General features: G+C 36.7%; 1 non-coding gene and 2 pseudogenes across 1 annotated transcript; all 3 read right to left on the reverse strand.

Moving 5' to 3' along the window:
* Positions 1–20,902: 20,902 nt before the first annotated feature.
* Positions 20,903–21,004, reverse strand: LOC127676112 (U6 spliceosomal RNA). The gene has a single exon (XR_007975661.1). It is a non-coding gene; the product is annotated as a U6 spliceosomal RNA (small nuclear RNA).
* Positions 21,005–21,008: 4 nt separating this feature from the next.
* Positions 21,009–21,108, reverse strand: LOC127676110 (uncharacterized; annotated as a pseudogene).
* A 4-nt stretch (positions 21,109–21,112) lies between these two features.
* LOC127676111 (uncharacterized) lies at positions 21,113–21,184 on the reverse strand (annotated as a pseudogene).
* Positions 21,185–27,060: the final 5,876 nt, after the last annotated feature.

Raw genomic sequence — 27,060 nt, forward strand, 5'->3', positions numbered from 1 at the left:
TACTATGTTTTATTTCTTCTCATAAAGTTTAAGTGTTTCCAATAATTATTTATTTGTCTTTACTCTGCAACACTGTATTTCCTTATAACGTGGTATTCCTACATATTCTTTCAGGAGAAAACTCTCCTGTGCGTTCTCTTTTGAGGCTACACGCTTAGACATATACGCAACACCAAAGCTTTTCGAGTTACAACATGGTGTTTAGGAAAAACAAGATAATTTCGCAGGATGCAGGATTTCCTTAAAACGTGGTTTTCTGACAAATTTTGACGAAAGAAAGCTCTCCTGTGGGTTCTCCTTTGAGGCTACACGTTTAGTCGTTCACGCCACACATAATCTTTTCGAGTTACAACGTGTTGTTTAGGAGATACAAGCTAAGTTTGCATGATGCGTTATTTCTTTTCGTAAAGTGTTTCCAATAAGTACATATTTGTCTATACTCTGCAACACTGTATTTCCTTATAACGTGGTATTCTTACATATTCTTTCGAGAGAAAACTATCCCTTGCGTTCTCTTTGGAGGCTACACGCTTAGACATACACGCACCACCAAAGCTTTTAGAGTTACAACATGTTGATTAGGAAAAACAAGATAATTTCCCACCATGCGGGATTTCCTTAAAAAGTGGTTTTCTGACAAATTTTGACTTAAGAAAATTCTCCTGTGGGTTCTCTGTTGAGGCTACACATTTAGACGTGCACGCCACACCAAATCTTTTTGAGTTACCACGTGTTGTTTAGGAGATACAAGCAAATTTTGTACCATGCATTATTTCTTCTAATAATATGTTTCCAATACGTATGTATTTGTCTTTACTCTGCAGCAATATATTTCCTTATAACGTGGTATTCTTACATATTCTTTCGAGAGAAAACTCTCCTGTGCATTCTCTTTTGAGGCTACACGCTTACACATACACCCAACACCAAAGCTTTTCGAGTTACAATGTTTTGTTTATGAAAAACAAGATAATTGCGCACAATGCGGGATTTCCTTAAAACGTGGTTTTCTGACAAATTTTGACGAAAGAAAATTCACCTGTGGGTTCTCTTTTGAGGCTACATGTTTAGACGTACACGCCACACCAAATCTTTTCGGGTTACAACGTGTTGTTTAGGAGATACAAGCTAATTTTGTACGATGCGTTATTTCTTCTCCTAAAGTGTTTTCAATATGTACGTATTTGTCTTTACTCTACAACACTGTATTTCCTTATAACATGGTATTCGTACATATTCTTTCGAGAGAAAACTCTCCTGTGCATTCTCTTTTGAGGCTACACGCTTAGACATACACGCAACACCAAAGCATTTCGAGTTAGAACGTGTTGTTTAGGAAAAACAAGATAATTTCTCATGATGCGGGAATTCCTTAAAACGTGGTTTTCTGACAAATTTTGAGGAAAGAAAATTCTCCTGTGGGTTTTCATTTGAGGCTAAATGTTTAGACGTACACGCCACACCAAATGTTTTCGAGTTGCAACGTGTTCTTTAGGAGATACAAGCTAATTTTTTACGATGCTTTATATCTTCTTGTAAAGTTTAAATGTTTCCAAAAGGAACGTATTTATCTTTAATTTGCCACAATGTATTTCCTTATAATGTGGTATTCTTACATACTCGTTCGAGAGAAATCTCTCCTGTGCGTTCTCTTTTGAGGCTACATGCTTAGACATACACGCAACACCAAAGACTTTCGAGTTACAATGTCTTGTTTAGGAAAAACAAGATAGTTTCGCATGATGCGGGATTTCCTTAATAAGTGGTTTACTGACAAATTTTGAAGAAAGAAAATTCTCCTGTGGGTTCTCTTTTGAGGCTACACGTTTAGACGTACATGCCACACCAAATCTTTTCGAGTTACAACGTGTTGTTTAGGAGATACAAACTAATCTTTTACGATGCGTTATTTCTTCTCATAGAGTGTTTCAAATACATATGTATTTGTCTTTACTCTGCAAAACTGTATTTCCTTATAATGTGGTATTCTTACATGTTCTTTCGAGAGAAAACTCTCCTGTGCGTTCTCTTTTGAGGCTACACGCTTAGACATACATGCAACATCAAAGCTTTTCGAGTTACAACGTGTTGTTTAGGAAAAACAAGATAATTTCGCACGATGAGTGATTTCCTTAAAACATGGATTTCTGACAAATTTTAACAAACAAAAATTCTCCTGTGGGTTCTCTTTTGAGGCTACACGTTTAGACGTACACGCCACACCAAAACTTTTCGAGTTACAATGTGTTGTTTAGGAGATCAAGCTAATTTTGTACGATGCGTTATTTCTTCTCGTAAAGTGTTTCCAATACGTACGTATTTGCCTTTAGTCTGCAACACTGTATTTCCTTATAACGTGGTATTCTTACATATTCTTTCGAGAGAAAACTCTCCTGTGCGTCCTCTTTTGAGGCTACACGCTTAGACATACACGCAACACCAAAGTTTTTCGCATTACAACGTGTTGTTTAGGAAAAACAAGATAATTTCGCACGATGAGGGATTTCCTTAATACGTGGTTTTCTGACAAATTTTGACAAAAGAAATTTCTCCTATTGGTTCTCTTTTGAGACTACACGTTTAGACGTACAGGTCACACCAAATCTTTTTAAGTTTCAACGTGTTGTTTAGGAGATACAGGTTAATTTGGTACGATGCGTTATTTCTTCTCATAAAGTTTTTCCAATAAGTAAGTATTTGTCTTTACTTTGCAACACTGTATTTCCTTATAAGGTGGTATTCTTACATATTTTTTCGAGAGAAAACTCTCCTGTGCATTCTCATTTGAGGCTACACGCTGAGACATACACGCAACACCAAAGCTTTTCGAGTTACAACGTGTTGTTTAGGAAGAACAAGATAATTTCTCACGATGCTGGATCTCCTTAAAACGTGGTTTTCTGACGAATTTTGACGAAAGAAAATTCTCCTGTGGGTTCTCTTTTGAGGCTAAACATTTAGACGTACACGCCACACCAAATATTTTTGAGTTACAACTTGTTGTTTAGGAGATACAAGCTAATTTTTTAACGATGAATTATTTCTTCTCGTAAAGTTTAAGTGTTTTCAATACGTATATATTTGCCTCTACTCTGCAAGACTGTATTTCCTTATAACGTGGTATTCTTACATATTCTTTCGAGAGAAAACTCTCCTGTGCATTCTCTTTGGAGGCTACACACTTAGACATTCACGCAACACCAAAGCTTTTCGAGTTACAACGTGTTGTTTAGGAAAAACAAGATAATTTCGCATGATGCGGGATTTCCTTAAAACGTGGTTTTCTGACAAATTTTGACGAAAGAAAATTCTCCTGTGGGTTCTGTTTTGAGGCTTCACGTTTAGACGTACACGCCACACCAAATCCTTTCGAGTTCTAACGTGTTGTTTAGGATATACAAGCTAATTTTGTACTATGTGTTATTTCTTCTCGTAAAGTTTAAGTGTTTCCAATAAGAATGTATTTGTCTTTACTCTACAAGACTGTATTTCCTTATAACGTAGTATTCCTACATATTCTTTCGGGAGAAAACTCTCCTGTGCGTTCTCTTTTGAGGCTACACGTTTAGACGTACACGCCACACCAAAACTTTTTGAGTTACAACTTGTTGTTTAGAAGATACGATCTAATTTTTTAACGATGAATTATTTCTTCTCGTAAAGTATAAGTGTTTCCAATATGTATATATTTGCCTCTACTCTGCAACACTGTATTTCCTTATAACGTGGTATTCTTACATATTCTTTCGAAAGAAAACTCTCCTGTGCGTTCTCTTTGGAGGCTTCACGCTTAGACATTCACGCAACACCAAAGCTTTTCGTGCTACAATGTGTGTTGATTAGGAAAAACAAGATAATTTCGCACGATGCGGGATTTCCTTAAAACGTGGTTTTCTGACACGTTTTAAGGAAATCCCACATCGTGAGAAATCATCTTCTTTTTCCTAAATAACATGTTGTAACTCGAAAAGCTTTGGTGTTGCGTGTATGTCTAAGCGTGGAGCCTCAAAAGAGAAGGCACAGGAGAGTTTTCTCTCGAAGGAATATGTAAGAATACCACGTTATAAAGAAATACAATTTTGTAGACTAAAGGCAAATAAGTACATATTGGAAACACTTTACGAGAAGAAATAATGCATCGTACAAAATTAGCTTGTATCTCCTAAACAACACGTTGTAACTCGAAAAGATTTGGTGTGACGTGTACGTCTATACGTGTAGCCTCAAAGGAAAGCCCACAGAAGAATTTTCCTTTGTCAAATTTTTCAGAAAACCACGTTTTAAATAAATCCCGCATCGTGCGAAATTATCTTTTTATTCATTAACAACACGTTGTAACTCGAAAAGCTTTGGTGTTGCCTGTATGTCTAAGTGTGTAGCCTCAAAACGGAACGCACAAGATAGTTTTCTCTCGAAAGAATATGTAAGAATACCACGTTATAAGGAAATACAGTGTTTCAGAGTAAAGACAAATACTTACATATTGGGAACATTTTACGAGAAGAAATAACGCATCGAACAAAATTAGCTTGTATCTCCTAAACAACACATGGTAAGTCGAAAAGATTTGGTTTGGCGTGTATGTCTAAACGTGTAGCCTCAAAGGAGAACACAAAGGAGAATTTTCTTTCGTCAAAATTTGTCAGAAAACCACGTTTTAAGGAAATACCGCATCGTGGGAAATTATCTTGTTTTTCCTAAACAACAAGTGGTAACTCGAAAAGCTTTGGTGTTGCGTGTATGTCTAAGCGTGTAGCCTCAAAAGAGAATGCACAGGAGAGTTTTCTCTCTTTAGAACATGTAAGAATTCAACGTTATAAGGAAATACAGTGTTGCAGAGTAAAGACAAATACGTACATATTGGAAACACATTGCGAGAAGAAATTAAGCATCACACAATATTAGCTTGTATCTCCTAAACAACAAGTGGAAACTCGAAAACATTTAGTTTGGCGTGTATGTCTAAAAGTTTAGCCTCAAAAGAGAACCCACTGGAGAATTTTCTTTCGTCAAAATTGGTCAGAAAACAAGGTTTTAACGAAATCCCGCATCCTGCGAAATTATCTTGTTTTTCCTAAACAACACGTTGTAACTCAAAAAGCTTGGGTGTTGCGTGTATGTCTCAGTGTGTAGCCTCAAAAGAGAACACACAGGAGAGTTTTCACTCAAAAGAATAAGTAAGAATACCAGGTTATAAGGAAATACAGTGTTGCAGAGTAAAGACAAATACGTACGTATTGGAAACACTTTACGTGAAGAAATAACGCATCATAAAAAATTAGCTTGTATCTCCTAAACAACACGTGGTAACTCGAAAATGTTTGGTGTGGCAGGTACGTCTAAACGTGTAGCCTCAAAAAGAGAACACACAGGAGAATTTTCTTTGGTCAAATTTGTCATAAAACCACGTATTAAGGAAATCCTACATCGTGCGAAATTATCTTGTTTTTCCTAAACAACACGTTGTAACTCGAAAACCTTTGGTGTTGCGTGTATGTCTCAGCGTGTAGCCTTAAAAGAGAACACACAGGGGAGTTTTCTCTCAAAAGAATATGTAAGAATACCACGTTATAAGGAAATACAGTGTTGCAGAGTAAAGAAAAATACGTACGTATTGGAAACCCTTAAACTTTACGAGATGAAATACAGCATCGTACAAAATTAGCTCGTATCTCCTAAACAACACTTTGTAACTCGAAAAGATTTGGTGTGGCGTGTACGTCTAAACTTGTAGCCTCAAAAGAGAACCCATAGGAGAATTTTCTTTCGTCAAAGTTTCAGAAAAGCACGTTTTAAGGAAATCCAGCATCGTGCAAAATTATCTTGTTTTTCCTAAACAACACGTAGTAACTCAAAAATCTTTGGTGATGCGTGTATGTCTAAGCGTGTAGCCTCAAAAGAGAACACACAGGAGAGTTTTCTCTCGAAAGAATATGTGAGAATACCACGTTATAAGGAAGTACAGTGTTGCAGAATAAAGACAAATACTTACGTATTGGAAACCCTTAAACTTTACGAGATGAAATAAAGCATCGTACAAAATTAGCTTGTATCTCCTAAACAACACGTTGTAATTCGAAAAGATTTGGTGTGGCGTATACGTCTAAAGGTGTAGCCTCAAAAGAGAACCACAGGACAATTTTCGTTCGTCAAAATTTGTCAGAAAACCACGTTTTAAGGAAATCCCGCATCGTGAGAAATTATCTTGTTCTTCATAAACAACACATTGTAATTCGAAAAGCTTTGGTGTTGCGTGTATGTTTAAGCGTGTACCCTCAAAAGAGAACGCACAGGAGAGTTTTCTCTCGAAAGAATATGTAAGAAATCCACGTATTAAGGAAATACCGTGTTGCAGAGTAAAGACAAATACGTACTTATTGGAAACACTTTACGAGAAGAAATAACGCATCGTAAAAAATTAGCTTGTATCTCCTAAACAACAGGTTGTAACTCGAAAAGATTTGGTGTGGCGTGTACGTCTAAAAGTGTAGCCTCAAAATAGTACACACAGGAGAGTTTTATTTGGTCAAAATTTGTCAGAAAACCACGTTTTAAGGAAATCCCGCATCGTGCGAAATTATGTTGTTTTTCCTAAACAACATGTTGTAACTCGAAAAGCTTTGGAGTTGAGTGTATGTCTAAGCATGTAGCCTCAAAGGAGACCGCACAGGAGAGTTTTCTCTCGAAAGAATATGCAAGAATACCTCGTTATAAGGAAATACAGTGTTGCAGAGTAAAGCCAAATATTTACATAATGGAAACACTTAAACTTTATGAGAAGAAATAATGCATCGTAAAAAAATTAGCTTGTATCTCCTAAACAACACGTTGTAACTCGACAAGATTTAGTGTCTCGGGCATCTAAATGTGTAGCCTCAAAAGAGAACCCACAGGAGTATTTTCTTTCGTCAAAATTTGTCAGAAAACCACGTTTTAAGGAAATCACGCATCATGCTAAATTATCTAGTTTTTCCTAAACAACACATTGTAACTCGAAAAACTTTGGTGTTGAGTGTATGTCAAAGCGTATAGCCTCAAAAGAGAACGCACAGGAGAGTTTTCTCTCGAAAGAATGTGTAAGAATACCACGTTATAAGGAAATACAGTGTTGCAGAGTAAAGACAAATACGTACATATTGGAAAATCTTAAACTTTACGAGAAGAAATAAGGCATCTTACAAAATTAGTTTGTATCTCCTAAACAACACGTTATAACTCGAAAAGATTTGGTGTGGTGTGTACGTCTAAACGTGTAGCCTAAAAAGAGAACCCAAAGGATAATTTTCTTTCGTCAAAATTTGTCAGAAAACCACGTTTTAAGGAAATCCCGCATCTTGTGAAATTATCTTGTTTTTCCTAAAAAACACGTTGTAACTCGAAAAGCTTTGGTGTTGCGTGTATGTCTAAGCATGTAGCCTCAAAGGGGAACGCACAGGAGAGTTTTCTCTCGAAAGAATATGCAAGAATACCACGTTATAAGGAAATACAGTGTTGCAGAGTAAAGGCAAATATGTACGTAATGGAAACACTTAAACTTTATGAGAAGAAATAACGCATCATAAAAAAATTAGCTTGTATCTCCTGAACAACACGTTGTAATTCGAAAAGATTTGGTGTTGCGTGAATGTCTAAGCATGTAGCCTCAAAGGAGAACACACAGGAGAGTTTTCTCTCGAAAGAATATGCAAGAATACCACGTTATAAGGAAATACAGTGTTGCAGAGTAAAGGCAAATATGTACGTAATGGAAACGCTTAAACTTTATGAGAAGAAATAACGCATCTTAAAAAAATTAGCTTGTTTCTCCTAAACAACACGTTGTAACTCGAAAAGATTTGCTGTGGCATGTACGTCTAAATGTGTAGCCTCAAAAGAGAACCCACAGGAGTATTTTCTTTCGTCAAAATTTGTCAGACAACCACGTTTTAAGGAAATCCCGCATCGTGCGAAATTATCTTGTTTTTCCTAAACAACACGTTGTAACTCGAAAAGCTTTGGTTTTGCTTGTATGTCTAAGCGTGTAGCCTCAAAAGAGAACGCAAAGGAGAGTTTTTTCTCGAAAGAATATGTAAGAATACCACGTTATTAGGAAATACAATGTTGCAGAGTAAAGACAAATACTTACGTCTTGGAAAAACTTTACGAGAAGAAATAACGCATCGTAAGAAATTAGCTTGTATCTCCTAAACAACACGTTGTAACTCGAAAAGCTTTGGTGTTGCGTGTATGTGTAAGCGTGTAGCCTCAAAGGAGAACGCAAAGGAGAGTTTTTTCTCGAAAGAATATGTAAGAATACCACGTTATTAGGAAATACAGTGTTGCAGAGTAAAGACAAATACTTATGTATTGGAAAAACTTTACGAGAAGAAATAACGCATCGTACAAAATTAGCTTGTATCTACTAAACAACACGTTGCAACTTAAAAAGATTTGGTGTGACCTGTACGTCTAAACGTGTAGCCTGAAGAAAGAAGCTATAGGAGAATTTTCTTAGGTCAAAATTTGTCAGAAAACCACGTATTAAGGAAATCCCGCATCGTGCGAAATTATCTTGTTTTTCCTAAACAAAACGTTTTAAATCGAAATGCTTTGGTGTTGCGTGTATGTCTAAGCGTGTAGCCTCAAAAGAGAACGTACAGGAGAGTTTTCTCTCGAAAGAATATGTAAGAATACCACGTTATAAGGAAATACAGTGTTGCAGAGTAAAGACAAATACGTACTTATTGGAAAAACTTAAACTTTACGAGAAGAAATAACGCATCGTACAAAATTAGCTTGTATCTCCTAAACAACACGTTGTAACTTGAAAAGATTTTGTGTGGCTTGTACGTCTAAACGTGTAGCCTCAAAAGAGTACCCACAGGAGAGTTTTATTTCGTCAAAATTTGTCAGAAAACCACGTTTTAAGGAAATCCCGCATCTTGCGAAATTATCTTGTTTTTCCTAAACAACACGTTGTAACTCGAAAAGCTTTGGTGTCGCGTGAATGTCTAAGCATGTAGCCTCAAAGGAGAACGCACAGGAGAGTTTTCTCTCGAAAGAATATGGAAGAATACCACGTTATAAGGAAATACAGTGTTGCAGAGTAAAGGCAATATGTACGTAATGGAAACACTTAAACTTTATGAGAAGAAATAACGCATAGTAAAAAATTAGCTTGTTTCTCCTAAACAACACGTTGTAACTCGAAAAGATTTGCTGTGGCGTGTACGTCTAAATGTGTAGCCTCAAAAGAGAACCCACAGGAGTATTTTCTTTCGTCAAAATTTGTCAGAAAACCACGTTTTAAGGAAATCCCGCATCGTGCAAAAATATCTTGTTTTTCCTAAACAACACGTTGTAACTCGAAAAGCTTTGGTGTTGCGTGTATGTCTAAGCGTGTAGCCTCAAAAGAGAACGCAAAGGAGAGTTTTTTCTCGAAAGAATATGTAAGAATACCACGTTATTAGGAAATACAGTGTTGTAGAGTAAAGACAAATACTTACGTCTTGGAAAAATATTACGAGAAGAAATAACGCATCGTACAAAATTAGCTTGTATCTCCTAAACAACACGTTGTAACTTAAAAAGATTTGGTGTGGCCTGTACGTCTAAACGTGTAGCCTCAAAAGAGAACCCATAGGAGAATTTTCTTTGGTCAAAATTTGTCAGAAAACCATGTATTAAGGAAATTCCGCATCGTGCGAAATTATCTTGTTTTTCCTAAACAAAACGTTTTAACTCGAAAAGCTTTGGTGTTGCGTGTATGTCTAAGCCTGTAACCTCAAAGGAGAATGCCCAGGAGAGTTTTCTCTCGAAAGAATATGTAAGAATACCACGTTATAAGGAAATACAGTGTTGCAGAGTAAAGACAAATACGTACTTATTGGAAAAACTTAAACTTTACGAGAAGAAATAAGGCATCTTACAAAATTAGTTTCTATCTCCTAAACAGCACGTTATAACTTGAATAGATTTGGTGTGGTGTGTACGTCTAAACTTGTAGCCTCAAAAGAGAACCCACAGGATAATTTTCTTTCGTCAAAATTTGTCAGAAAACCACGTTTTAAGGAAGTCCCGCATCTTGCGAAATTATCTTGTTTTTCCTAAACAACACGTTGTAACTCGAAAGCTTTGGTGTTGCGTGTATGTCTAAGCGTGTAGCCTCAAAAGAGAACGCACAGGAGAGTTTTCTCTCGAAAGAATACGTAAGGATACCACGTTATAAGGAAATACAGTATTGCAGAGTAAAGACAAATACATACGTATTGGAAACACTTTATGAGAGAAAAAACGCATCTGGCAAAATTAGATTTTGTGTCCTAAACAACTCGTTGTAACTCGAAAAGATTTGGTGTGGGGTGCACGTCTAAACGTGTAGCCTCAAAAGAGTACCCACAGGAGAGTTTTATTTCATCAAAATTTGTCAGAAAACCACGTTTTAAGGAAATCCCGCATCTTGCGAAATTATCTTGTTTTTCCTAAACAACACGTTGTAAATCGAAAAGCTTTGGTGTTGCGTGAATGTTTAAGCATGTAGCCTCAAAGGAGAACGCACAGGAGAGTTTTCTCTCGAAAGAATATGCAAGAATACCACGTTATAAGGAAATACAGTGTTGCAGAGTAAAGGCAAATATGTACGTAATGGAAACACTAAAACTTTATGAGAAGAAATAACGCATCGTAAAAAATTAGCTTGTTTCTCCTAAACAACACGTTGTAACTCGAAATGATTTGTTGTGGCATGTACGTCTAAATGTGTAGCCTCAAAAGAGAACCCACAGGAGTATTTTCTTTCGTCAAAATTTGTCAGAAAACCACGTTTTAAGGAAATCCCGCATCGTGCGAAATTATCTTGTTTTTCCTAAACAACACGTTGTAACTCGAAAAGCTTTGGTGTTGCGTGTATGTCTAAGCGTGTAGCCTCAAAAGAGAACGCAAAGGAGAGTTTTTTCTCGAAAGAATGTGTAAGAATACCATGTTTTTTGGAAATACAGTGTTGCAGAGTAAAGACAAATACTTACGTATTGGAAAAAACTTTACGAGAAGAAATAATGCATCGTAAGAAATTAGCTTGTATCTCCTAAACAACACGTTGTAGCTTAAAAAGATTTGGTGTGGCCTGTACGTCTAAACGTGTAGCCTGAAAAGAGAACCCATAGATGAATTTTCTTTGGTCAAAATATGTCAGAAAACCACGTATTAAGGAAATCACGCATAGTGCGACATTATCTTGTTTTTCCTAAACCAAACGTTTTAACTCGAAAAGCTTTCGTGTTGCGTGTATGTCTAAGCGTGTAGCCTCAAAAGAGAACGCACAGGAGAGTTTTCTCTCGAAAGAATATGTAAGAATACCACGTTATAAGGAAATACAGTGTTGCAGAGTAAAGACAAATACGTACTTATTGGAAAAACTTAAACCTTACGAGAAGAAATAAGGCATCTTACAAAATTAGTTTGTATCTCCTAAACAACACATTATAACTCGAAAAGATTTGGTGTGGTATGTATGTCTAAACGAATAGCCTCAAAAGAGAACCCACAGGAAAATTTTCTTTCGTCAAAATTTGTCAGAAAACCACGTTTTAAGGAAATCCCGCATTCTGCGAAATTATCTTGTTTTTCTTAAACAAAACGTTTAAACTCGAAAAGCTTTGGTGTTGCATGTATGTCTAAGCGTGTAGCCTCAAAAGAGAATGCACAGGAGAGTTTTCTCTCGAAAGAATATGTAAGAATATCACGTTATAAGGAAATACAGTGTTGCAGAGTAAAGAGAAATACTTACTTATTGGAAAAACTTAAACTTTAGGAGAAGAAATAACGCATCGTACAAAATTAGCTTGTATCTCCTAAACAACACGTTGTAACTTAAAAAGATTTGGTGTGGCCTGTACGTCTAAACGTGTAGCCTCAAAAGAGAATCCATAGGAGAATTTTCTTTGGTCAAAATTTGTCAGAAAACCACGTATTAAGGAAATTCCGCATCGTGCGAAATTATCTTGTTTTTCCTAAACAAAACGTTTTAACTCGAAAAGCTTTGGTGTTGCGTGTATGTCTAAGCCTGTAACCTCAAAGGAGAATGCCCAGGAGAGTTTTCTCTCGAAAGAATATGTAACAATACCACTTTATAAGGAAATACAGTGTTGCAGAGTAAAGACAAATACGTACTTATTGGAAAAACTTAAACTTACGAGAAGAAATAAGGCATCTTACAAAATTAGTTTCTATCTCCTAAACAACACGTTATAACTTGAATAGATTTGGTGTGGTGTGTACGTCTAAACTTGTAGCCTCAAAAGAGAACCCACAGGATAATTTTCTTTCGTCAAAATTTGTCAGAAAACCACGTTTTAAGGAAATCCCGCATCTTGCGAAATTATCTTGTTTTTCCTAAACAACACATTGTAACTCGAAAGCTTTGGTGTTGCTTGTATGTCTAAGCGTGTAGCCTCAAAAGAGAACGCACAGGAGAGTTTTCTCTCGAAAGAATATGTAAGGATACCACATTATAAGGAAATACAGTGTTGCAGAGTAAAGACAAATACGTACGTATTGGAAACACTTTATGAGAGAAATAACGCATCTGGCATAATTAGCTTGTATGTCCTAAACAACTCGTTGTAACTCGAAAAGATTTGGTGTGGGGTGCACGTCTAAACGTGTAGCCTCAAAAGAGTACCCACAGGAGAGTTTTATTTCGTCAAAATTTGTCAGAAAACCACGTTTTAAGGAAATCCCGCATCTTGCGAAATTATCTTGTTTTCCTAAACAACACGTAGTAACTCGAAAATCTTTGGTGATGCGTGTATGTCTAAGCATGTAGCCTCAAAAGAGAACACACAGGAGAGTTTTCTCTCGAAAGAATATGTGAGAATACCACGTTATAAGGAAGTACAGTGTTGCAGAATAAAGACAAATAATTACGTATTGGAAACCCTTAAACTTTAGGAGATGAAATAAAGCATCGTACAAAATTAGCTTGTATCTCCTAAACAACACGTTGTAACTCGAAAAGATTTGGTGTGGCGTGTACGTCTAAAGGTGTAGCCTCAAAAGAGAACCACAGGACAATTTTCGTTCGTCAAAATTTGTCTGAAAACCACGTTTTAAGGAAATCCCGCATTGTGAGAAATTATCATGTTCTTCATAAACAACACATTGTAACTCGAAAAGCTTTGGTGTTGCGTGTATGTTTAAGCGTGTACCCACAAAAGAGAACGCACAGGAGAGTTTTCTCTCGAAAGAATATGTAAGAATACCACGTATTAAGGAAATACCCTGTTGCAGAGTAAAGACAAATACGTACTTATTGGAAACACTTTACGAGAAGAAATAACGCATCGTAAAAAATTAGGTTGTATCTCCTAAACAACAGGTTGTAACTCGAAAAGATTTGGTGTGGTGTGTACGTCTAAACGTGTAGCCTCAAAAGAGTACACACAGGAGAGTTTTATTTGGTCAAAATTTGTCAGAAAACCACGTTTTAAGGAAATCCCGCATCATGCGAAATTATGTTGTTTTTCCTAAACAACATGTTGTAATTCGAAAAGCTTTGGAGTTGAGTGTATGGCTAAGCATGTAGCCTCAAAGGAGACCGCACAGGAGAGTTTTCTCTCAAAAGAATATGCAAGAATACCTCGTTATAAGGAAATACAGTGTTGCAGAGTAAAGCCAAATTTTTACATAATGGAAACACTTAAACTTTATGAGAAGAAATAATGCATCGTAAAAAAATTAGCTTGTATCTCCTAAACAACACGTTGTAACTCGACAAGATTTAGTGTCTCGGGCACGTCTAATTGTGTAGCCTCAAAAGAGAACCCACAGGAGTATTTTCTTTCGTCAAAATTTGTCAGAAAACCACGTTTTAAGGAAATCCCGCATCATGCTAAATTATCTTGTTTTTCCTAAACAACACATTGTAACTCGAAAACTTTGGTGTTGCGTGTATGTCAAAGCGTATAGCCTCAAAAGAGAACGCACAGGAGAGTTTTCTCTCGAAAGAATATGTAAGAATACCACGTTATAAGGAAATACAGTGTTGCAGAGTAAAGACAAATACGTACTTATTGGAAAAACTTAAACTTTACGAGAAGAAATAAGGCATCTTACAAAATTAGTTTCTATCTCCTAAACAACACGTTATAACTCGAAAAGATTTGGTGTGGTATGTACGTCTAAACGTGTAGCCTAAAAAGAGAACCCACAGGATAATTTTCTTTCGTCAAAATTTGTCAGAAAACCACGTTTTAAGGAAATCCCGCATCGTGTGAAATTATCTTGTTTTTCCTAAAAAACACGTTGTAACTCGAAAAGCTTTGGTGTTGCGTGTATGTCTAAGCATGTAGCCTCAAAGGGGAACGCACAGGAGAGTTTTCTCTCGAAAGAATATGCAAGAATACCACGTTATAAGGAAATACAGTGTTGCAGAGTAAAGGCAAATATGTACGTAATGGAAACACTTAAACTTTATGAGAAGAAATAACGCATCGTAAAAAAATTAGCTTGTATCTCCTAAACAACACGTTGCAACTCGAAAAGATCTGGTGTTGCGTGAATGTCTAAGCATGTAGCCTCAAAGGAGAACGCACAGGAGAGTTTTCTCTCGAAAGAATATGCAAGAATACCACGTTATAAGGAAATACAGTGTTGCAGAGTAAAGGCAAATATGTACGTAATGGAAACACTTAAACTTTATGAGAAGAAATAACGCATCGTAAAAAATTAGCTTGTTTCTCCTAAACAACACGTTGTAACTCGAAAAGATTTGGTGTGGCGTGTACGTCTAAATGTGTAGCCTCAAAAGAGAACCCACAGGAGTATTTTCTTTCGTCAAAATTTGTCAGAAAACCACGTTTTAAGGAAATCCCGCATCATGCGAAATTATCTTGTTTTTCCTAAACAACACGTTGTAAGTCGAAAAGCTTTGGTGTTGCGTGTATGTCTAAGCGTGTAGCCTCAAAAGAGAACGCAAAGGAGAGTTTTTTCTCGAAAGAATATGTAAGAATACCACGTTATTAGGAAATACAGTGTTGCAGAGTAAAGACAAATACTTACGTCTTGGAAAAACTTTACAAGAAGAAATAACGCATCGTAAGAAATTAGCTTGTATCTCCTAAACAACACGTTGTAACTCGAAAAGCTTTGGTGTTGCGTGTATGTGTAAGCGTGTAGCCTCAAAGGAGAACGCAAAGGAGAGTTTTTTCTCGAAAGAATATGTAAGAATACCACGTTATTAGGAAATACAGTGTTGCAGAGTAAAGACAAATACTTATGTATTGGAAAAACTTTACGAGAAGAAATAACGCATCGTACAAAATTAGCTTGTATCTACTAAACAACACGTTGCAACTTAAAAAGATTTGGTGTGGCCTGTACGTTTAAACGTGTAGCCTGAAAAAAGAAGCTATAGGAGAATTTTCTTTGGTCAAAATTTGTCAGAAAACCACGTATTAAGGAAATCCCGCATCGTGCGAAATTATCTTGTTTTTCCTAAACAAAACGTTTTAACTCGAAATGCTTTGGTGTTGCGTGTATGTCTAAGCGTGTAGCCTCAAAAGAGAACGCTCAGGAGAGTTTTCTCTCGAAAGAATATGTAAGAATACCACGTTATAAGGAAATACAGTGTTGCAGAGTAAAGACAAATACGTACTTATTGGAAAAACTTAAACTTTACGAGAAGAAATAACGCATCGTACAAAATTAGCTTGTATCTCCTAAACAACACGTTGTAACTTAAAAAGATTTGGTGTGGCCTGTACGTCTAAACGTGTAGCCTCAAAAGAGAACCCATAGGAGAATTTTCTTTGGTCAAAATTTGTCAGAAAACCACGTATTAAGGAAATTCCGCATCGTGCGAAATTATCTTGTTTTTCCTAAACAAAACGTTTTAACTCGAAAAGCTTTGGTGTTGCGTGTATGTCTAAGCCTGTAACCTCAAAGGAGAATGCCCAGGAGAGTTTTCTCTCGAAAGAATATGTAAGAATACCACGTTAAAGGAAATACAGTGTTGCAGAGTAAAGACAAATACGTACTTATTGGAAAAACTTAAACTTTACGAGAAGAAATAAGGCATGTTCCAAAATTAGTTTGTATCTCCTAAACAACACGTTATAACTTGAAAAGATTTGGTGTGGTGTGTACGTCTAAACTTGTAGCCTCAAAAGAGAACCCACAGGATAATTTTCTTTCGTCAAAATTTGCCAGAAAACCACGTTTTAAGGAAATCCTGCATCTTGCGAAATTATCTTGTTTTTCCTAAACAACACGTTGTAACTCGAAAGCTTTGGTGTTGCGTGTATGTCTAAGCGTGTAGCCTCAAAAGAGAACGCACGGGAGAGTTTTCTCTCGAAAGAATATGTAAGGATACCACGTTATAAGGAAATACAGTGTTGCAGAGTAAAGACAAATACGTACGTATTGGAAACACTTTATGAGAGAAATAACGCATCTGGCAAAATTGGCTTGTATGTCCTAAACAACTCGTTGTAACTCGAAAAGATTTGGTGTGGGATGCACGTCTAAACGTGTAGCCTCAAAAGAGTACCCACAGGAGAGTTTTATTTCGTCAAAATTTGTCAGAAAACCACGTTTTAAGGAAATCCCGCATCTTGCGAAATTATCTTGTTTTTCCTAAACAACACGTTGTAAGTCGAAAAGCTTTGGTGTTGCGTGTATGTCTAAGCGTGTAGCCTCAAAAGAGAACGCAAAGGAGAGTTTTTTCTCGAAAGAATATGTAAGAATACCACGTTATTAGGAAATACAGTGTTGCAGAGTAAAGACAAATACTTACGTCTTGGAAAAACTTTACAAGAAGAAATAACGCATCGTAAGAAATTAGCTTGTATCTCCTAAACAACACGTTGTAACTCGAAAAGCTTTGGTGTTGCGTGTATGTGTAAGCGTGTAGCCTCAAAGGAGAACGCAAAGGAGAGTTTTTTCTCGAAAGAATATGTAAGAATACCACGTTATTAGGAAATACAGTGTTGCAGAGTAAAGACAAATACTTATGTATTGGAAAAACTTTACGAGAAGAAATAACGCATCGTACAAAATTAGCTTGTATCTACTAAACAACACGTTGCAACTTAAAAAGATTTGGTGTGGCCTGTACGTTTAAACGTGTAGCCTGAAAAAAGAAGCTATAGGAGAATTTTCTTTGGTCAAAATTTGTCAGAAAACCACGTATTAAGGAAATCCCGCATCGTGCGAAATTATCTTGTTTTTCCTAAACAAAACGTTTTAACTCGAAATGCTTTGGTGTTGCGTGTATGTCTAAGCGTGTAGCCTCAAAAGAGAACGCTCAGGAGAGTTTTCTCTCGAAAGAATATGTAAGAATACCACGTTATAAGGAAATACAGTGTTGCAGAGTAAAGACAAATACGTACTTATTGGAAAAACTTAAACTTTACGAGAAGAAATAACGCATCGTACAAAATTAGCTTGTATCTCCTAAACAACACGTTGTAACTTAAAAAGATTTGGTGTGGCCTGTACGTCTAAACGTGTAGCCTCAAAAGAGAACCCATAGGAGAATTTTCTTTGGTCAAAATTTGTCAGAAAACCACGTATTAAGGAAATTCCGCATCGTGCGAAATTATCTTGTTTTTCCTAAACAAAACGTTTTAACTCGAAAAGCTTTGGTGTTGCGTGTATGTCTAAGCCTGTAACCTCAAAGGAGAATGCCCAGGAGAGTTTTCTCTCGAAAGAATATGTAAGAATACCACGTTAAAGGAAATACAGTGTTGCAGAGTAAAGACAAATACGTACTTATTGGAAAAACTTAAACTTTACGAGAAGAAATAAGGCATGTTCCAAAATTAGTTTGTATCTCCTAAACAACACGTTATAACTTGAAAAGATTTGGTGTGGTGTGTACGTCTAAACTTGTAGCCTCAAAAGAGAACCCACAGGATAATTTTCTTTCGTCAAAATTTGCCAGAAAACCACGTTTTAAGGAAATCCTGCATCTTGCGAAATTATCTTGTTTTTCCTAAACAACACGTTGTAACTCGAAAGCTTTGGTGTTGCGTGTATGTCTAAGCGTGTAGCCTCAAAAGAGAACGCACGGGAGAGTTTTCTCTCGAAAGAATATGTAAGGATACCACGTTATAAGGAAATACAGTGTTGCAGAGTAAAGACAAATACGTACGTATTGGAAACACTTTATGAGAGAAATAACGCATCTGGCAAAATTGGCTTGTATGTCCTAAACAACTCGTTGTAACTCGAAAAGATTTGGTGTGGGATGCACGTCTAAACGTGTAGCCTCAAAAGAGTACCCACAGGAGAGTTTTATTTCGTCAAAATTTGTCAGAAAACCACGTTTTAAGGAAATCCCGCATCTTGCGAAATTATCTTGTTTTTCCTAAACAACACGTTGTAAATCGAAAAGCTTTGGTGTTGCGGGAATGTTTAAGCATGTAGCCTCAAAGGAGAACGCACAGGAGAGTTTTCTCTCGAAAGAATATGCAAGAATACCACGTTATAAGGAAATACAGTGTTGCAGAGTAAAGGCAAATATGTACGTAATGGAAACACTAAAACTTTATGAGAAGAAATAACGCATCGTAAAAAATTAGCTTGTTTCTCCTAAACAACAGGTTGTAACTTGAAATGATTTGGTGTGGCATGTACGTCTAAACGTGTAGCCTCAAAAGAGAACCCACAGGAGTATTTTCTTTCGTAAAAATTTGTCAGAAAACCACGTTTTAAGGAAATCCCGCATCATGCGAAATTATCTTGTTTTTCCTAAACAACACGTTGTAACTCGAAAAGCTTTGGTGTTGCGTGTATGTCTACGCGTGTAGCCTCAAAAGAGAACACACAGGAGAGTTTTTTCTCGAAAGAATGTGTAAGAATACCACGTTTTTAGGAAATACAGTGTTGCAGAGTAAAGACAAATACTTACATATTGGAAAAAACTTTACGAGAAGAAATAATGCATCGTAAGATATTAGCTTGTATCTCCTAAACAACACGTTGTAGCTTAAAAAGATTTGGTGTGGCCTGTACGTCTAAACGTGTAGCCTGAAAAGAGAACCCATAGATGAATTTTCATTGCTCAAAATATGTCAGAAAACCACGCATTAAGGAAATCCCGCATAGTGCGAAATGATCTTGTTTTTTCTAAACCAAACGTTTTAACTCGAAAAGCTTTGGTGTTGCGTGTATGTCTAAGCGTGTAGCCTCAAAAGAGAACGCACAGGAGAGTTTTCTCTCGAAAGAATATGTAAGAATACCACGTTATAAGGAAATACAGTGTTGCACAGTAAAGACAAATACGTACTTATTGGAAAAACTTAAACCTTACGAGAAGAAATAAGGCATCTTAAAAAATTAGTTTGTATCTCCTAAACAACACATTATAACTCGAAAAGATTTGGTGTGGTGTTTATGTCTAAACGTGTAGCCTCAAAAGAGAACCCACAGGAAAATTTTCTTTCGTCAAAATTTGTCAGAAAACCACGTTTTAAGGAAATCCCGCATTCTGCGAAATTATCTTGTTTTTCTTAAACAAAACGTTTTAACTCGAAAAGCTTTGGTGTTGCGTGTATGTCTAAGCGTGTAGCCTCAAAAGAGAACGCACAGGAGAGTTTTCTCTCGAAAGAATATGTAAGAATACAACGTTATAAGGAAATACAGTGGTGCAGAGTAAAGACAAATACGTACTTATTGGAAAAACTTAAACTTAAGAGAAGAAATAACGCATCGTTCAAAATTAGCTTGTATCTCCTAAACAACACGTTGTAACTTAAAAAGATTTGGTGTGGCCTGTACGTCTAAACGTGTAGCCTCAAAAGAGAACCCATAGGCGAATTTTCTTTGGTCAAAATTTGTCAGAAAACCACGTATTATGGAAATACCGCATCGTGCGAAATTATCTTGTTTTTCCTAAACAAAACGTTTTAACTCGAAAAGCTTTGGTGTTGCGTGTATGTCTAAGCCTGTAACCTCAAAGGAGAATGCCCAGGAGAGTTTTCTCTCGAAAGAATATGTAAGAATACCACGTTATAAGGAAATACAGTGTTGCAGAGTAAAGACAAATACGTACTTATTGGAAAAACTTAAACTTTACGAGAAGAAATAAGGCATCTTACAAAATTAGTTTGTATCTCCTAAACAACACGTTATAACTTGAAAAGATTTGGTGTAGTGTGTACGTCTAAACTTGTAGCCTCAAAAGAGAACCCACAGGATAATTTTCTTTCGTCAAAATTTGTCAGAAAACCACGTTTTAAGGAAATCCCGCATCTTGCGAAATTATCTTGTTTTTCCTAAACAACACGTTGTAACTCGAAAGCTTTGGTGTTGCGTGTATGTCTAAGCGTGTAGCCTCAAAAGAGAACGCACAGGAGAATTTTCTCTTGAAAGAATATGTAAGTATACCACGTTATAAGGAAATACAGTGTTGCAGAGTAAAGACAAATACGTACGTATTGGAAACACTTTATGAGAGAAATAACGCATCTGGCAAAATTAGCTTGTATGTCCTAAACAACTCGTTGTAACTCGAAAAGATTTGGTGTGGGGTGCACGTCTAAACGTGTAGCCTCAAAAGAGTACCCACAGGAGAGTTTTATTTCGTCAAAATTTGTCAGAAAACCACGTTTTAAGGAAATCCCGCATCTTGCGAAATTATCTTGTTTTCCTAAACAACACGTAGTAACTCGAAAATCTTTGGTGATGCGTGTATGTCTAAGCGTGTAGCCTCAAAAGAGAACACACAGGAGAGTTTTCTCTCGAAAGAATATGTGAGAATACCACGTTATAAGGAAGAACAGTGTTGCAGAATAAAGACAAATAATTATGTATTGGAAACCCTTAAACTTTACGAGATGAAATAAAGCATCGTACAAAATTAGCTTGTATCTCCTAAACAACACGTTGTAACTCGAAAAGATTTGGTGTGGCGTGTACGTCTAAAGGTGTAGCCTCTGTATCACGAATTTGCGTGTCATCCTTGCGCAGGGGCCATGCTAATCTTCTCTGTATCACGAATTTGCGTGTCATCCTTGCGCAGGGGCCATGCTAATCTTCTCTGTATCACGAATTTGCGTGTCATCCTTGCGCAGGGGCCATGCTAATCTTCTCTGTATCACGAATTTGCGTGTCATCCTTGCGCAGGGGCCATGCTAATCTTCTCTGTATCACGAATTTGCGTGTCATCCTTGCGCAGGGGCCATGCTAATCTTCTCTGTATCAAGAATTTGCTTGTCATCCTTGCGCAGGGGCCATGCTAATCTTCTCTGTATCACGAATTTGCGTGAAGGTGTAGCCTCAAAAGAGAACCACAGGACAATTTTCGTTCGTCAAAATTTGTCAGAAAACCACGTTTTAAGGAAATCCCGCATTGTGAGAAATTATCTTGTTCTTCATAAACAACAAATTGTAACTCGAAAAGCTTTGGTGTTGCGTGTATGTTTAAGCGTGTACCCTCAAAAGAGAACGCACAGGAGAGTTTTCTCTCGAAAGAATATGTAAGAATACCACGTATTAAGGAAATACCGTGTTGCAGAGTAAAGACAAATACGTACTTATTGGAAACACTTTACGAGAAGAAATAACGCTTCGTAAAAAATTAGCTTGTATCTCCTAAACAACAGGTTGTAACTCGAAAAGATTCGGTGTGGCGTGTACGTCTAAACGTGTAGCCTCAAAAGAGTACACACAGGAGAGTTTTATTTGGTCAAAATTTGTCAGAAAACCACGTTTTAAGGAAATCCCGCATCGTGCGAAATTATGCTGTTTTTCCTAAACAACATGTTGTAATTCGAAAAGCTTTGGAGTTGAGTGTATGTCTAAGCATGTAGCCTCAAAGGAGACCGCACAGGAGAGTTTTCTCTCAAAAGAATATGCAAGAATACCTCGTTATAAGGAAATACAGTGTTGCAGAGTAAAGCCAAATTTTTACATAATGGAAACACTTAAACTTTATGAGAAGAAATAATGCATCGTAAAAAAATTAGCTTGTATCTCCTAAACAACACGTTGTAACTCGATAAGATTTAGTGTCTCGGGCACGTCTAAATGTGTAGCCTCAAAAGAGAACCCACAGGAGTATTTTCTTTCGTCAAAATTTGTCAGAAAACCACGTTTTAAGGAAATCCCGCATCATGCTAAATTATCTTGTTTTTCCTAAACAACACATTGTAACTCGAAAAACTTTGGTGTTGCGTGTATGTCAAAGGGTATAGCCTCAAAAGAGAACGCACAGGAGAGTTTTCTCTCGAAAGAATATGTAAGAATACCACGTTATAAGGAAATACAGTGTTGCAGAGTAAAGACAAATACGTACTTATTGGAAAAACTTAAACTTTACGAGAAGAAATTAGGCATCTTACAAAATTAGTTTCTATCCCCTAAACAACACGTTATAACTCGAAAAGATTTGGTATGGTATGTACGTCTAAACGTGTAGCCTAAAAAGAGAACCCACAGGATAATTTTCTTTCGTCAAAATTTGTCAGAAAACCACGTTTTAAGGAAATCCCGCATCATGTGAAATTATCTTGTTTTTCCTAAAAAACACGTTGTAACTCGAAAAGCTTTGGTGTTGCGTGTATGTCTAAGCATGTAGCCTCAAAGGGGAACGCACAGGAGAGTTTTCTCTCGAAAGAATATGCAAGAATACCACGTTATAAGGAAATACAGTGTTGCAGAGTAAAGGCAAATATGTACGTAATGGAAACACTTAAACTTTATGAGAAGAAATAACGCATCGTAAAAAAATTAGTTTGTATCTCCTAAACAACACGTTGCAACTCGAAAAGATCTGGTGTTGCGTGAATGTCTAAGCATGTAGCCTCAAAGGAGAACGCACAGGAGAGTTTTCTCTCGAAAGAATATGCAAGAATACCACGTTATAAGGAAATACAGTGTTGCAGAGTAAAGGCAAATATGTACGTAATGGAAACACTTAAACTTTATGAGAAGAAATAACGCATCGTAAAAAAATTAGCTTGTTTCTCCTAAACAACACGTTGTAACTCGAAAAGATTTGGTGTGGCGTGTACGTCTAAATGTGTAGCCTCAAAAGAGAACCCACAGGAGTATTTTCTTTCGTCAAAATTTGTCAGAAAACCACGTTTTAAGGAAATCCCGCATCATGCGAAATTATCTTGTTTTTCCTAAACAACACGTTGTAAGTCGAAAAGCTTTGGTGTTGCGTGTATGTCTAAGCGTGTAGCCTCAAAAGAGAACGCAAAGGAGAGTTTTTTCTCGAAAGAATATGTAAGAATACCACGTTATTAGGAAATACAGTGTTGCAGAGTAAAGACAAATACTTACGTCTTGGAAAAACTTTACAAGAAGAAATAACGCATCGTAAGAAATTAGCTTGTACCTCCTAAACAACACGTTGTAACTCGAAAAGCTTTGGTGTTGCGTGTATGTGTAAGCGTGTAGCCTCAAAGGAGAATGCAAAGGAGAGTTTTTTCTCGAAAGAATATGTAAGAATACCACGTTATTAGGAAATACAGTGTTGCAGAGTAAAGACAAATACTTAAGTATTGGAAAAACTTTACGAGAAGAAATAACGCATCGTACAAAATTAGCTTGTATCTACTAAACAACACGTTGCAACTTAAAAAGATTTGGTGTGGCCTGTACGTCTAAACGTGTAGCCTGAAAAAAGAAGCTATAGGAGAATTTTCTTTGGTCAAAATTTGTCAGAAAACCACGTATTAAGGAAATCCCGCATCGTGCGAAATTATCTTGTTTTTCCTAAACAAAACGTTTTAACTCGAAATGCTTTGGTGTTGCGTGTATGTCTAAGCGTGTAGCCTCAAAAGAGAACGCTCAGGAGAGTTTTCTCTCGAAAGAATATGTAAGAATACCACGTTATAAGGAAATACAGTGTTACAGAGTAAAGACAAATACGTACTTATTGGAAAAACTTAAACTTTACGAGAAGAAATAACGCATCGTATAAAATTAGCTTGTATCTCCTAAACAACACGTTGTAACTTGAAAAGATTTGGTGTGGCTTGTACGGCTAAACGTGTAGCCTCAAAAGAGTACCCACAGGAGAGTTTTATTTCGTCAAAATTTGTCAGAAAACCACGTTTTAAGGAAATCCCGCATCATGCGAAATTATCTTGTTTTTCCTAAACAACACATTGTAAATCGAAAAGCTTTGGTGTTGCGTGAATGTCTAAGCATGTAGCCTCAAAGGAGAACGCACAGGAGAGTTTTCTCTCGAAAGAATATGCAAGAATACCACGTTATAAGGAAATACAGTGTTGCAGAGTAAAGGCAAATATGTACGTAATGGAAACACTTAAACTTTATGAGAAGAAATAACGCATCGTAGAAAAATTACCGTGTTGCTCCTAAACAACACGTTGTAACTCGAAAAGATTTGGTGTGGCGTGTACGTCTAAATGTGTAGCCTCAAAAGAGAACCCACAGGAGTATTTTCTTTCGTCAAAATTTGTCAGAAAACCACGTTTTAAGGAAATCCCGCATCGTGCAAAAATATCTTGTTTTTCCTAAACAACACGTTGTAACTCGAAAAGCTTTGGTGTTGCGTGTATGTCTAAGCATGTAGCCTCAAAAGAGAACGCAAAGGAGAGTTTTTTCTCGAAAGAATATGTAAGAATACCACGTTATTAGGAAATACAGTGTTGCAGAGTAAAGACAAATACTTACGTCTTGGAAAAACTTTACGAGAAGAAATAACGCATCGTAAGAAATTAGCTTGTATCTCCTAAACAACACGTTGTAACATAAAAAGATTTGGTGTGGCCTGTACGTCTAAACGTGTAGCCTGAAAAGAGAACCCATAGGAGAATTTTCTTTGGTCGAAATTTGTCAGAAAACCATGTATTAAGGAAATCCTGCATAGTGCGACATTATCTTGTTTTTCTTAAACCAAACGTTTTAACTCGAAAAGCTTTCGTGTTGCGTGTATGTCTAAGCGTGTAGCCTCAAAAGAGAACACACAGGAGAGTTTTCTCTCGAAAGAATATGTAAGAATACCACGTTATAAGGAAATACAGTGTTGCAGAGTAAAGACAAATACGTACTTATTGGAAAAACTTAAACCTTACGAGAAGAAATAAGGCATCTTAAAAAATTAGTTTGTATCTCCTAAACAACACATTATAACTCGAAAAGATTTGGTGTGGTGTGTATGTCTAAACGTGTAGCCTCAAAAGAGAACCCACAGAAATATTTTCTTTCGTCAAAATTTGTCAGAAAACCACGTTTTAAGGAAATCCCGCATTCTGCGAAATTATCTTGTTTTTCTTAAACAAAACGTTTTAACTCGAAAAGCTTTGGTGTTGCGTGTATGTCTAAGCGTGTAGCCTCAAAAGAGAACGCACAGGAGAGTTTTCTCTCGAAAGAATATGTAAGAATACCACGTTATAAGGAAATACAGTGTTGCAGAGTAAAGACAAATACGTACTTATTGGAAAAACTTAAACTCAAGAGAAGAAATAACGCATCGTACAAAATTAGCTTGTATCTCCTAAACAACACGTTGTAACTTAAAAAGATTTGGTGTGGCCTGTACGTCTAAACGTGTAGCCTCAAAAGAGAACCCATAGGAGAATTTTCTTTGGTCAAAATTTGTCAGAAAACCACGTATTAAGGAAATTCCGCATCGTGCGAAATTATCTTGTTTTTCCTAAACAAAACGTTTTAACTCGAAAAGCTTTGGTGTTGCGTGTATGTCTAAGCCTGTAACCTCAAAGGAGAATGCCCAGGAGAATTTTCTCTCGAAAGAATATGTAAGAATACCACGTTAAAGAAATACAGTGTTGCAGAGTAAAGACAAACACGTACTTATTGGAAAAACTTAAACTTTACGAGAAGAAATAAGGCATGTTCCAAAATTAGTTTGTATCTCCTAAACAACACGTTATAACTTGAAAAGATTTGGTGTGGTGTGTACGTCTAAACTTGTAGCCTCAAAAGAGAACCCACAGGATAATTTTCTTTCGTCAAAATTTGCCAGAAAACCACGTTTTAAGGAAATCCTGCATCTTGCGAAATTATCTTGTTTTTCCTAAACAACACGTTGTAACTCGAAAGCTTTGGTGTTGCGTGTATGTCTAAGCGTGTAGCCTCAAAAGAGAACGCACGGGAGAGTTTTCTCTCGAAAGAATATGTAAGGATACCACGTTATAAGGAAATACAGTGTTGCAGAGTAAAGACAAATACGTACGTATTGGAAACACTTTATGAGAGAAATAACGCATCTGGCAAAATTGGCTTGTATGTCCTAAACAACTCGTTGTAACTCGAAAAGATTTGGTGTGGGATGCACGTCTAAACGTGTAGCCTCAAAAGAGTACCCACAGGAGAGTTTTATTTCGTCAAAATTTGTCAGAAAACCACGTTTTAAGGAAATCCCGCATCTTGCGAAATTATCTTGTTTTTCCTAAACAACACGTTGTAAATCGAAAAGCTTTGGTGTTGCGTGAATGTTTAAGCATGTAGCCTCAAAGGAGAACGCACAGGAGAGTTTTCTCTCGAAAGAATATGCAAGAATACCACGTTATAAGGAAATACAGTGTTGCAGAGTAAAGGCAAATATGTACGTAATGGAAACACTAAAACTTTATGAGAAGAAATAACGCATCGTAAAAAATTAGCTTGTTTCTCCTAAACAACAGGTTGTAACTTGAAATGATTTGGTGTGGCATGTACGTCTAAACGTGTAGCCTCAAAAGAGAACCCACAGGAGTATTTTCTTTCGTAAAAATTTGTCAGAAAACCACGTTTTAAGGAAATCCCGCATCATGCGAAATTATCTTGTTTTTCCTAAACAACACGTTGTAACTCGAAAAGCTTTGGTGTTGCGTGTATGTCTACGCGTGTAGCCTCAAAAGAGAACACACAGGAGAGTTTTTTCTCGAAAGAATGTGTAAGAATACCACGTTTTTAGGAAATACAGTGTTGCAGAGTAAAGACAAATACTTACATATTGGAAAAAACTTTACGAGAAGAAATAATGCATCGTAAGATATTAGCTTGTATCTCCTAAACAACACGTTGTAGCTTAAAAAGATTTGGTGTGGCCTGTACGTCTAAACGTGTAGCCTGAAAAGAGAACCCATAGATGAATTTTCA

Source organism: Apodemus sylvaticus, unplaced genomic scaffold (assembly GCF_947179515.1).
Source record: "Apodemus sylvaticus unplaced genomic scaffold, mApoSyl1.1 scaffold_153, whole genome shotgun sequence".
In the NCBI taxonomy this organism is placed as follows: domain Eukaryota; kingdom Metazoa; phylum Chordata; class Mammalia; order Rodentia; family Muridae; genus Apodemus; species Apodemus sylvaticus.